General features: G+C 46.8%; 1 protein-coding gene across 1 annotated transcript in view; it reads right to left on the reverse strand.

Moving 5' to 3' along the window:
• The window catches only part of sspo (SCO-spondin), a gene marked incomplete at both ends in the record, with an annotated part of 194,732 nt that overhangs the window by 7,968 nt on the left and 175,645 nt on the right, over positions 1-11,119 (reverse strand).

The raw sequence follows: 11,119 nt of genomic DNA on the forward strand, positions 1-11,119 counted from the left end.
GCAACAAGACTTTTATAACGTGAATCCAGGATCGCTGCCGTGAAACACTTAAATGTTCCCTTACCTAAGAGAACCGTTTAAGAGATTATATGCAACTCCCTTAAGTTATTCTCTTAGGTAAGGGGAAATCGCCCCTTAAGTTCATACTTGAGGGAAAAACTTAAGGTGCTTTATGCAACCGGGCACTGGTTCTCAAGGTTTACAAGTTATCGTAGGGCTGGGCGATAAAATGATAACAATATGTATCGCGATAGACACGTAATAGATATCAATAAAAAATGCATTCGATAAAACTTTTGTAAATTTTTTTTTTCTTTATCGGAAGAAACCATAGGTTGTGAAGCAAGTTTGGTTGCATAACAAAGGCACTCACTCTCTGGTAACCAAGCAACGTAGGGAGTGACAGGCTAACAGCCAATCATGTAACAGTATCATGTTTGGTTGCGCCATTTCGTTGTCTCGTGTTGATTCTTCAGTAACAGAACCGGCGTGGAGTGATGAGTGGAAAATGAGCGCCTCAGCGAGCGAGGATATTGTTGATAGAACAGGAAAACAAGTCGGCTCGCCAGTATGGCAGTTTTTTGGATTGTATAAGTCTGACCGTAGTCAGACCAATGTCGTCTGCAAATTATGCAAGACCACACACTTGTTTTACCAGCCTTGTTTATACTTTCGTCTGGCTCCTCCGCTGACAGCGCGCGCCTCTTTCGTTTGGGACGTGTTTATACTCGATGCGCTCGCCGTTGTGCTATTCTTGACTTTGGCTGAATCCGAAATCGCCCCCCTAAACCCTACTTCCCTACTTTAGTCCACTAATACAGTTCACTTGAAGCAAATTCGGACAGCCGCTGTGTGTACATCAGCTGTACACTTGTTATTGCGGTGCATTGTGGGATTGAATGAGTGCACTCAATAACGTCCACTATGGTTTTGGACACCACTACAAATGGCTGTCCCCTCAAATAGTGCCCTATTTAAGGATATTATAGAGGGCGATTTTGGATTCAGCCTTTGAAAAGACTGGAGAGGAAATGTTACTCTGCATCAGTGCCTTATGACAAAGCATCTAAACCAGGGGTCTCAAACTCGCGGCCCGCAGGATGATATTTTGTGGCCCACTTCTTGACATCTAAGTTTAGTGTTAGTGCGGCCCACGCTTTGTTCTGAAAAGCACCTTTTTGCTGAATCGTTGCGTGTGCAGCACTTGCCGCGCTTGCTGCCTCCTTTGTGTGTGTGTGTGTGTGTGTGAGAGAGAGAGAGAGAGTTGGCTCGCCCCTCCCTCGTGCAGTATAACTGGTTGACACCACGTGATTGACAGGAACAGACGAACGAAGCTGATCAGACAGTTGAAACGAATGTGGTCTAACAGCGCTCGTAAATGTCAAAATGATGGCCAATCAAATAAAAGTAGGTGGGGTTTACGTTCTCTTTTGGCTCGTGCGCACTGCACAGTCTTCACCTCACACACAGACGAGCGCGTCAATCTATCGCTTAAAGGATTAGTTCACTTTTAAATAAACTTTTGCTGATAATTTACTCACCCCCATGTCATCCAAGATGTCCATGTCTTTCTTTCTGCAGTCCAAAAGAAATTAAGGTTTTGGATGAAAACATTCCAGGGTTTTTCTCCATATAATGGACTTCAATGGGCTCCAAACGGTTCAAGGTCCAAATGACAGTTTCAGTGCAGCTTCAAAGGGCTTTAAATGACACCAGATGATGAATAAGGGTCTTATCTAGCCAAACCATCAGTTTCTGCGAGAAACCCAGCAGTATTTATGCTTATTTTACCTCTTAACAGACGTCTCTGAGCTCCACAATAACTTCCGGAGAGTGAGGTCAAATTTGATCGTGGTCATAGATGTATACGACATTAACGACTGCATGGATGAGGCATCTACTATCGATATATCTATAGCCACAATCTAATTTGACCTCACTCTCCGGAAGTTATGGCGGAGCTCAGAGACGATCGCGTTCGTTAGATGTTAGATGTCTTACAAACCGCACAGACCGAGCAAGCCAAAACAAAACTGCGAATGTCGTGCTGTCACGGTTCATGGATTCCCTGTTTCACTCTTGGGTGCGTGTTGGGGCGGAGCCTGGGATTGGCTCATCACGCACCTGTGGCTGGTCATCAGTGCAAGCTGCAACTCATCACCTTCACCCTACTTAGTCTCTCTGTTTCTCCATTGTCTTTGTCAGAGCGTTGTTGGATGTTCCCTTGTGTGTCTCCCCGTCGGTTGCTGTTCCTGTGTCCTGGTGGTTCGTGGATCCCTTTCCGGATTCTCCTCGCCGTTCTCCCGAGTCTTGGCTGCTCACAGCCTGCCCGTGCTGCCAAGGGACTTCTCTCACGGCTCCGTCTGATCCGGATTTCTTCACCGTTCTGAGACTTTGTCTTACCAGCGATCTTTGTGTCAATAAAGACTGAGTTACTTGCAATTGAATCCTGTCTCTGAGTTTACGTGACAGAACGCTCTGACCAAGAATGGATTCAGCAGGTGCTTCTGATATCAACGCCTTCCTGACCAGCAGCAATGATAGAATGAACCAGCAGGAGGCGAATTTAACTGCTACAGGACAGGCAGTTCAGACCTTGGTGGCACGGGTGTCCGAGCTGACCCAACAGATGCAACAACTCGCCAGTCCCGCTGTGCCCAACCCACTGTCGAGTCCCACCACACCATCTACACCGCGCCAACCGGAACCACGCCTACCCACACCAGAGTGTTATGCCGGTGAGAGTAATTACTGTAGAGCTTTTCTGACAAAATGTTCCCTGTTTTTTGCTCTACAACCTCAGACTTTCAACACAGAGAGATCCAAGGTGGCGTTCGTCCTCATGCTTCTCTCCGGACGAGCAGCATTGTGGGGGACGGCGGCGTGGGAAAATCAACATCCTTGCTGTTCCTCGTTCCAGATGCTATCGGCGGAGATGAGGAGTGTGTTTGACTGAGCGGTGGCAGGAAGAGAGACTGCACGTCAACTCGCCGACCTTCGTCAAGGTAACCGCTCGGTCTCGGACTATTCCATCGAGTTCCGCACACTGGCCGCCGAGTGCAAATGGAACGTGGAGGCACAGTGGGACATGTTCCTGCATGGGCTGGCTGACCGCATCCAGAAGGAGATCTTCACCATCGATCTTCCGGAGAAGATTGATGGTCTCATCGAACTCGCGCTGAGGGTGGACGCTCGTCTGAGCCGACTGAGAGATGGATCCAGGATGGAACTACAGTACGGGAGTGTCGAATGCCCTCAGGCCAGCGCTTCGGATGCGGTCAGCTACACTTTCGATCCGGAGCCCATGCAGGTGGGTCGAGCTCGGCTCTCCCGGGAGGAGAGAGCGAGACGGAGATCCCGTGGTCTTTGCCTGTACTGCGACGGGGCTGGACACCTGCTAGACTCCTGCCCGGTAAAAGACCACGCCCGGCAGTAAGGAGAAGGCTACTGTCGGGCGGGATCTCCGTGGAAAAGACCTCAACCTCCACTCTCCTTCCGGTGAGACTGCTGTGGGCAAGCACTTCTCGACTCGGGAGCGGAAGGTAACTTTCTTGATTCTGCTCTTGCGCTCAAGCTCGGCATACCCACCATTGCACTCAAGAACACCATTTCTGTCAACGCACTCAACGGACAAGTACTCCCGGATATATCATTCACCACAGAACCACTCATACTCATCACTTCAGGCAACCACACCGAGCTCATTTCCTTTTTCATCCTGGACTCCCCTTTGGCTCCCGTTGTCCTCGGTCACCCCTGGCTGGAGTTACATAACCCAAGGGTTGACTGGGGACACAACTCTGTGTCTGCGTGGAGTAATAAGTGTTATGAGTCCTGTCTTGTATCTGCTTGTTCGTCTGTGTCTCGTTCTGTTTTTCACGTGAACGTGAATGTGCCCCTGGAGTACTTCGACCTGAAGGAAGTGTTCAGTAAGTCCCGTGCTGCTTCTCTTCCTCCGCATCGTCCCTATGACTGTGCTATAGATTTACTCCCAGGTAAGTCTCCGCCTAAGGGCAAACTTTACTCTCTTTATATTCCAGAGAGGGAGGCCATGGAGAAATATATTTCTGATTCTCTAGCCTCCAAATTCATCCGTCCTTCCTCTTCTCCAGCGGGGGCGGGGTTCTTCTTTGTGGGGAAGAAGTATGGTTCTCTGCGACCTTGTATAGATTACCGAGGGCTGAATAACATCACGGTAAAGAATACCTATCCTTTGCCGTTGATGTCTTCAGCTTTTGAGAGGTTGCAGGGAGCATCCATCTTCACGAAGTTGGACTTACGTAACGCTTATCATTTGGTTCGCATTAGTGAGGGGGATGAATGGAAAACAGCATTTAACACCCCCAGGGGGCATTTTGAATATTTGGTGATGCCATTCGGGCTGTCCAACTCCCCAGCGGTTTTCCAGGCACTCGTCAATGATGTGTTGAGAGACATGGTTGACCAATTCATATATGTCTACCTGGATGACATTTCGATTTTTTCTTCGTCTCTCCAGGAACATGTTCAACACGTCAGACGAGTGCTTCAGAGTTTGCTAGAGAATGGGCTTTTTGTCAAGGTGGAGAAATGCGCGTTTCATGCACAGTCTGTTCCTTTTTTAGGGTACATCGTGTCATCGGAGGGAATGCGCATGGATCCTGACAAGGTTATGGCTGTGATGGATTGGCCAAGTCCAGATTCCCGTAAGGCCCTACAGAGGTTTCTGGGGTTTGCCAATTTCTATCGGCGATTTATTCGCAACTTCAGCCAACTAGCCGCGCCTCTGACTGCCTTGACCTCTCCCAGAACGACGTTCAGGTGGTCCGATACGGCTGAGGCTGTATTCGCCAAACTGAAAAGTCGCTTCGTTTCGGCTCCCATCTTAGTTGCCCCTGATTCCACACGTCAGTTCGTGGTAGAGGTCGACGCGTCAGAGGTGGGGGTAGGAGCAGTTCTTTCACAGCGCTCTTCCTCGGATGACAAGATGCACCCGTGCGCGTTTTTGTCTCATCGTCTTACACCTGCCGAACGTAATTATGACATTGGTAACAGAGAGTTGTTGGCCGTCAAGTTAGCGTTGGAGGAGTGCCGTCATTGGCTTGAGGGGTCGGGGGTACCTTTTATTGTATGGACGGATCATAAGAACCTTGAATATATTAGATCTGCTAAAAGACTCAACTCCAGGCAGGCTCGGTGGGCACTTTTTTTCGGACGTTTTGATTTTGTTCTCTCGTACCGCCCCGGGTCCAAAAACATCAAACCCGACTCTTTATCTCATATTTTTGATGCCTCCGAACGCCCGGTTACTCCCGAGTGTATTTTGCCAGAGAAGATAGTTATCTCCACACTCACATGGGAGATCGAATCGAAGGTCAAGGTGGCCTTAGAAGAGGTAATGCTTCCGCCCGGCGGCCCACCGAGTCGTTTGTTCGTTCCGGAGGAGTTAAGATCCGAGGTCCTCCAATGGGGTCATTGTTCCAACATTGCTTGTCATCCAGGACTAAACCGCACTAGCAGTTTAATAAAGCAACGATTCTGGTGGCCACTAATGGCTCACGACATTCACAGTTTTGTTTTGGCTTGCTCGGTCTGTGCGGTTGGTAAGACATCTAACGAACGCGATCGTCTCTGAGCTCCGCCATAACTTCCGGAGAGTGAGGTCAAATTAGATCGTGGCTATAGATATATCGATAGTAGATGCCTCATCCATGCAGTCGTTAATGTCGTATACATCTATGACCACGATCAAATTTGACCTCACTCTCCGGAAGTTATTATATAGACGATCACGTTTGTCTGATAAGAGGTAAAATAAGCATAAATACTGCTCGGTTTCTCACAGAAACTGATGGTTTGGCTAGATAAGACCCTTATTCATCGTCTGGTGTTGTTTAAAACCCTTTGAAGCTGCACTGAAACTGTCATTTGGACCTTGAACCGTTTGGGTCCCACTGAAGTCCATTATATGGAGAAAAACCCTGGACTGTTTTCATTCAAAACCTTAATTTCTTTTCGACTGCAGAAAGAAAGACATGGACATCTTGGATGACATGGGGGTGAGGAAATTATCAGCAAAAGTTGATTTAAAAGTGAACTAATCCTTTAATGCCGTTGCTGAGAGAGACTCTATTCTTTCCGGTGAAATCACCAAACAAAATGCAATGTGTCCATGGTCTTATTATACAATCATTGATGAACATCTTTGATTTTTATGAAGAAAAACTACATGAGAGCGGATTAGAACCGGAACCTTTGACACGGTTGACAAAAATTCTACCACCAGACCACAAGAGAATCCGTAAGTAAATCGCGGATTTATGTATTTGTTCACTCACGCAAAGAATATCGGGACTAATAATATATTTGACGCAAATTAATGCAAATATTTTTTACAAATAGTCCCAAAAAGATTATTTCCCAACTAGAATTAGACCTAGAATTTCGCTCACTGTTCTGTTTGACCTGATTACGGCCTTGCTGTGAATTAGTCTATTATTTAAATAAAATTAAAATCATTCATTATTTCATATTATATGATTTAATTTCTATAGGCTATATTTAGTTCAAATTCAGAGGAACAGTTCATGTTCAGAAGAAACATTCATGTTGAAGAACTGTTAATAATAAAAATTGAGAAGATTGGATCAGTTGTGCTACTTTTTTTTTTAATACTTGGAAACACTTTTTATGTGTAATACTTGATGTGGCCCAGCCTGACCCAGAGTCTACCTCCAGCGGCCCCCAAGTAAAATGAGTTGGAGACCCCTGCTCTAAACGGTACAAAAAAAAATTAATGGAGGCAATGCACCTTAATTTTAAAGGGTTAGTTCACCTAAGCGTTATGAATCACTGAGTCGATTCAGGTGTTTGAATCGCCAAATTTCAGCAGTTTGGCGATTTGACACGCGATCCGAATCATCATTCGACTCACTGATTCATAACGCTTCGAAGCTTCATGATGCCGTGTTTTGAAATCGTCATCACTATGTAAGTCGTTATTTAGGGTTTTTTTGCGCACAAAAACTATTGTCGCCGATTCATAAAGTTATTGTAGAGCCGCTGTAGTGAGATGGACTTTGTAACGACGTCTTTAGTACCTTTTATGGGTCTTGAGAGTGAGCCAATGGAGGCCTTTCAGAGCCATCAGATTTACACTAAAATATCTTCATTTCTGTTCCGAAGATGAACGGAGGTCTGACGGGTGTCGAACGACATGAGGGTGAGTAATTAATGACAGAATTTTCATTTTTGGGTGAACTAACCCTTTAAGAGATAATTGTGTTATTGTGATTTTAGACTTTGAATTATTAGAGTGTTTTCCGTGGTTGTGTTGACATTTCTGCCTTTATAACTGAGGGGATTATAATCAGAAGAAGGTTACGTTTAAAATAAAAATTTAAATGTAAAATATTTTTCTTATTTTAAATAGGTCATAAAAATATTAATAATTATCGATATCGACCGATATGAAACACTTATATCATGATACAGGTTTCAGCCATATCGTCCAACCCTCAGTTATCGTTAAAAATCTATTATCGTATGAAGAAAATGAATGAGTTTTTACTTCCACAACCCGACTGTTGCACTCTATTCCCAAGCATTGTTTTCTGAGCAGCTCAACATGAAAACATTGACTAAACCAATGGCATGAGCTCAAAACGGGACGTCCTGTTTGTCCAAACCATGACCGTTTTGTATTATTTGCCTTTGCTGGGTATATGTGACGGTGCAGTGTGTGAGTTTTCACAGTCCGTGATTTTAAAATCTCTCAAAAGAGTGACTGTTTGAATCTATTTTAATATTTGTGTAATTCAGTTTGTTGCAGCCAAAGGCACAGAAATGAATGTGTGTGTTTATTACTGGAGTTAACAGGACCAATCCCACAGTGAGGAGTGACATTTACTCGAGCCGGCAGCAAAACATGCAAATTGGGTAATTTAATTTTGGACTGGAAGAAGAAGAACACATGTTGGAGAAACTGAAGGCAGTGTTTTTATGCTGTTTTTGAAGCGATCTCTGCAGGAGCCCAGAGGAGACGTGGGGTCTGAGAGCTTCCTCAAGGGCTGCTGAGGGTCTGAGACGTCCAGGCCGTCACTCCACAGCCATCTGGGACACAATCTCTGACCGGAGCTGTTGCCTGGACAACGGTCAGTCTATTTCCAGCATCTGCTGCCTGTTCTCTAACTGGCTCATTTCTGATGCAAGGCTATTCACTGCTTCACTGCCCGACACATGTGAAACCAAACAGTGAGAGGAGCAGATTTAGAACTGAGAAACCAGGAATATACCACTTATGAAAGCAGATAGTGTTGTGACGCTGCCTTTACACACACATGAGCTTCCCATTCTTAATCCGTAGGGTTTAATATGGAGTTGCAGCTCTGACAGCTTCAGCTCTTCTGGGGAAGGTTTAGGAGTGTGTTTATGGGGATTCTTCTAGAAGCGCATCTGTGATGTTGGATGAGAAGACCTGGCTCTCAGTCTCCGCTCTAATTCATCCCAAAGCTGTTCTATCGGGTTGAGGTCAGGACTCAAGTTCCTGACTCAAACTCCTCATCATGTCTTTATGGAGCGGCGCTTTGTGCACTGGTCAGTCATGCTGGGACAGGAAGGGGCCGTCCCCAAACTGTTCCCACAAAGTTGGGAGCATGAAATTGTCCAAAATGTCTTGGGAGTTCCTTTCACTGGAACTAAGGGGCCGACCCCACCCCATAATCCCCCCTCCACCAAACTTTACACTTGGCACAATGCAGTCAGGCAAGTCCCGTTCCCCTGGCAACCGCCAAACCCAGACTCGTCCATAGGATTGTCAGACAGAGAAGCGTGATTGGTCACTCAGAGAACACGTCTCACGGCTCTAGAGTCCAGTGGCGGCGCACTTTACCCCACTGCATCCCATGCTTTGCTGATGTAAGGCTTGGATGAGCTGCTTGGTCATGGAAACCCATTCCATGAAGCTCTACACACTGTTCTTGAGCTCATCTGAAGGCCACAGGAGTTTGAAGGTCTGGAGCTCTTGATCTGCAGAAAGTTGGCCCCTTCTGTGACCCTCAGCAAGTGCTGACCCCGCTCTGTGACCCTCAGCATGCGCTGACCCCGCTCTGTGACCCTCGGCATGCGCTGACCCCGCTCTGTGACCCTCGGCATGAGCTGACCCCGCTCTGTGACCCTCGGCATGCGCTGACCCCGCTCTGTGACCCTCAGCATGCGCTGACCCCGCTCTGTGGCCCTCAGCATGTGCTGACCCCGCTCTGTGACCCTCAGCATGCGCTGACCCCGCTCTGTGACCCTCAGCATGCGCTGACCCCGCTCTGTGACCCTCAGCATGCGCTGACCCCGCTCTGTGGCCCTCAGCATGTGCTGACCCCGCTCTGTGACCCTCAGCATGTGCTGACCCCGCTCTGTGACCCTCAGCATGCGCTGACCCCGCTCTGTGACCCTCAGCATGTGCTGACCCCGCTCTGTGACCCTCAGCATGTGCTGACCCCGCTCTGTGACCCTCAGCATGCGCTGACCCCGCTCTGTGACCCTCAGCATGTGCTGACCCCGCTCTGTGACCCTCAGCATGCGCTGACCCCGCTCTGTGACCCTCAGCATGTGCTGACCCCGCTCTGTGACCCTCAGCATGCGCTGACCCCGCTCTGTGACCCTCAGCATGTGCTGACCCCGCTCTGTGACCCTCAGCATGTGCTGACCCCGCTCTGTGACCCTCAGCATGTGCTGACCCCGCTCTGTGACCCTCAGCATGTGCTGACCCCGCTCTGACCCACTCTGTGACCCTCAGCATGTGCTGACCCCGCTCTGTGACCCTCAGCATGCGCTGACCCCGCTCTGGGATTTCACTTCATGGCTAAAGCGCTTCCACTTTGTTATAATCCCACTAACAGTTGAGCGTGGAATATTTAGTGTAATATTTGGACTTATTGCACAGGTGTGTCCACTGATCACGGTTCTCTGAGCTCCTGAGAGCGGCCTATTCTCTCACTAATGTGTGTAGAAGCGTCTGCAGGCCTAGAGCTGGAGTTACACACCTGTGGCCATGAAGGGATTGAACACCTGAACTCAGGGATCCAATTGACCTATCGGTAAGCCCCGCCCCTCGAACGCAGATGAGCCAATAGCAGTTGAGTATCAGTTGCGCTGGGACCAGAACTCGGACATCTTTAGGTTTCAGTGCCATAGAGAAGCATTGGAAAATCTGAAGCTCTCATCGGTTTGATGGTGTTTATGCTACAGAAATGCTAAATGTTGTGTCTGAGGAACTGCAACACTGACTCCAGCGATCCTGAGAGGATTTTCTGGTGGTCACACTCTCATTAAGTTACGATTAAAGTTAGTGATTCCCTGCTAACGTACAAACCGAAATAACTAACTGTTCTCACGTCATGTAACGTTAACAGTGTTGGTCAAAACACATAAACGAAGGTCTGCATTTCAGTACCTCTCCATATTAAACTGGTTATATGTACATTCATTGAATCTGTAAATCCTAGCTTCCAAATTAATCTCCCACATTTATTTTAAAATATTTTATATATTTAAGTCCCACTTGAATGCTCCTCGACGAGAGGTGGTCCTTCTGTGCCACATCATTTTTGTATATATTTTTTATATTTCTGTGAGTTTAGATATGTTTAAGGTCTACATTATCTCCTATTTTGACGGGTGTTTTAGTCTACGGGTAGTGAAAGGAAGAGCTTGCATGCAGTTTATCGGAGATGTTTTCAGGTACAAAGTTTACAGTTTATTAGCACCCCTGAAAAGTCATAAGCTCTGTGTATGTGTGTTTACTGTGAGTTGTTTGAGTGTTTTTGTGTAATTTGCTGTGTGTGTTAATGATAATGCAACGGAGAGAGATGTTAATGCGCACTTCTTATGCTTTGTTTGTTCAGCTCTTACAATCAATTTTGTTTTTGTTTTTGTTTTTTTGTGAAAAACAATGTAATAAACTTCAGTAAAGTTTGGTCATCATTCGAACGGGAAATTCGCTACATTCTGTGTCCAAAAACATCTCGGGATAAGGTTTTCACACTGGCAGCTGTCATTGTAAGATATAGCAACTCCGTTTGTTTGTCCAAGTTAGCAACAGTAACTAAGGGGGGCGGGGCTTACCGATAGGTCAGTACTTTTGGTA

Source organism: Gobio gobio, assembly GCF_949357685.1.
Source record: "Gobio gobio genome assembly, chromosome: 23".
Lineage (NCBI taxonomy): Eukaryota > Metazoa > Chordata > Actinopteri > Cypriniformes > Gobionidae > Gobio > Gobio gobio.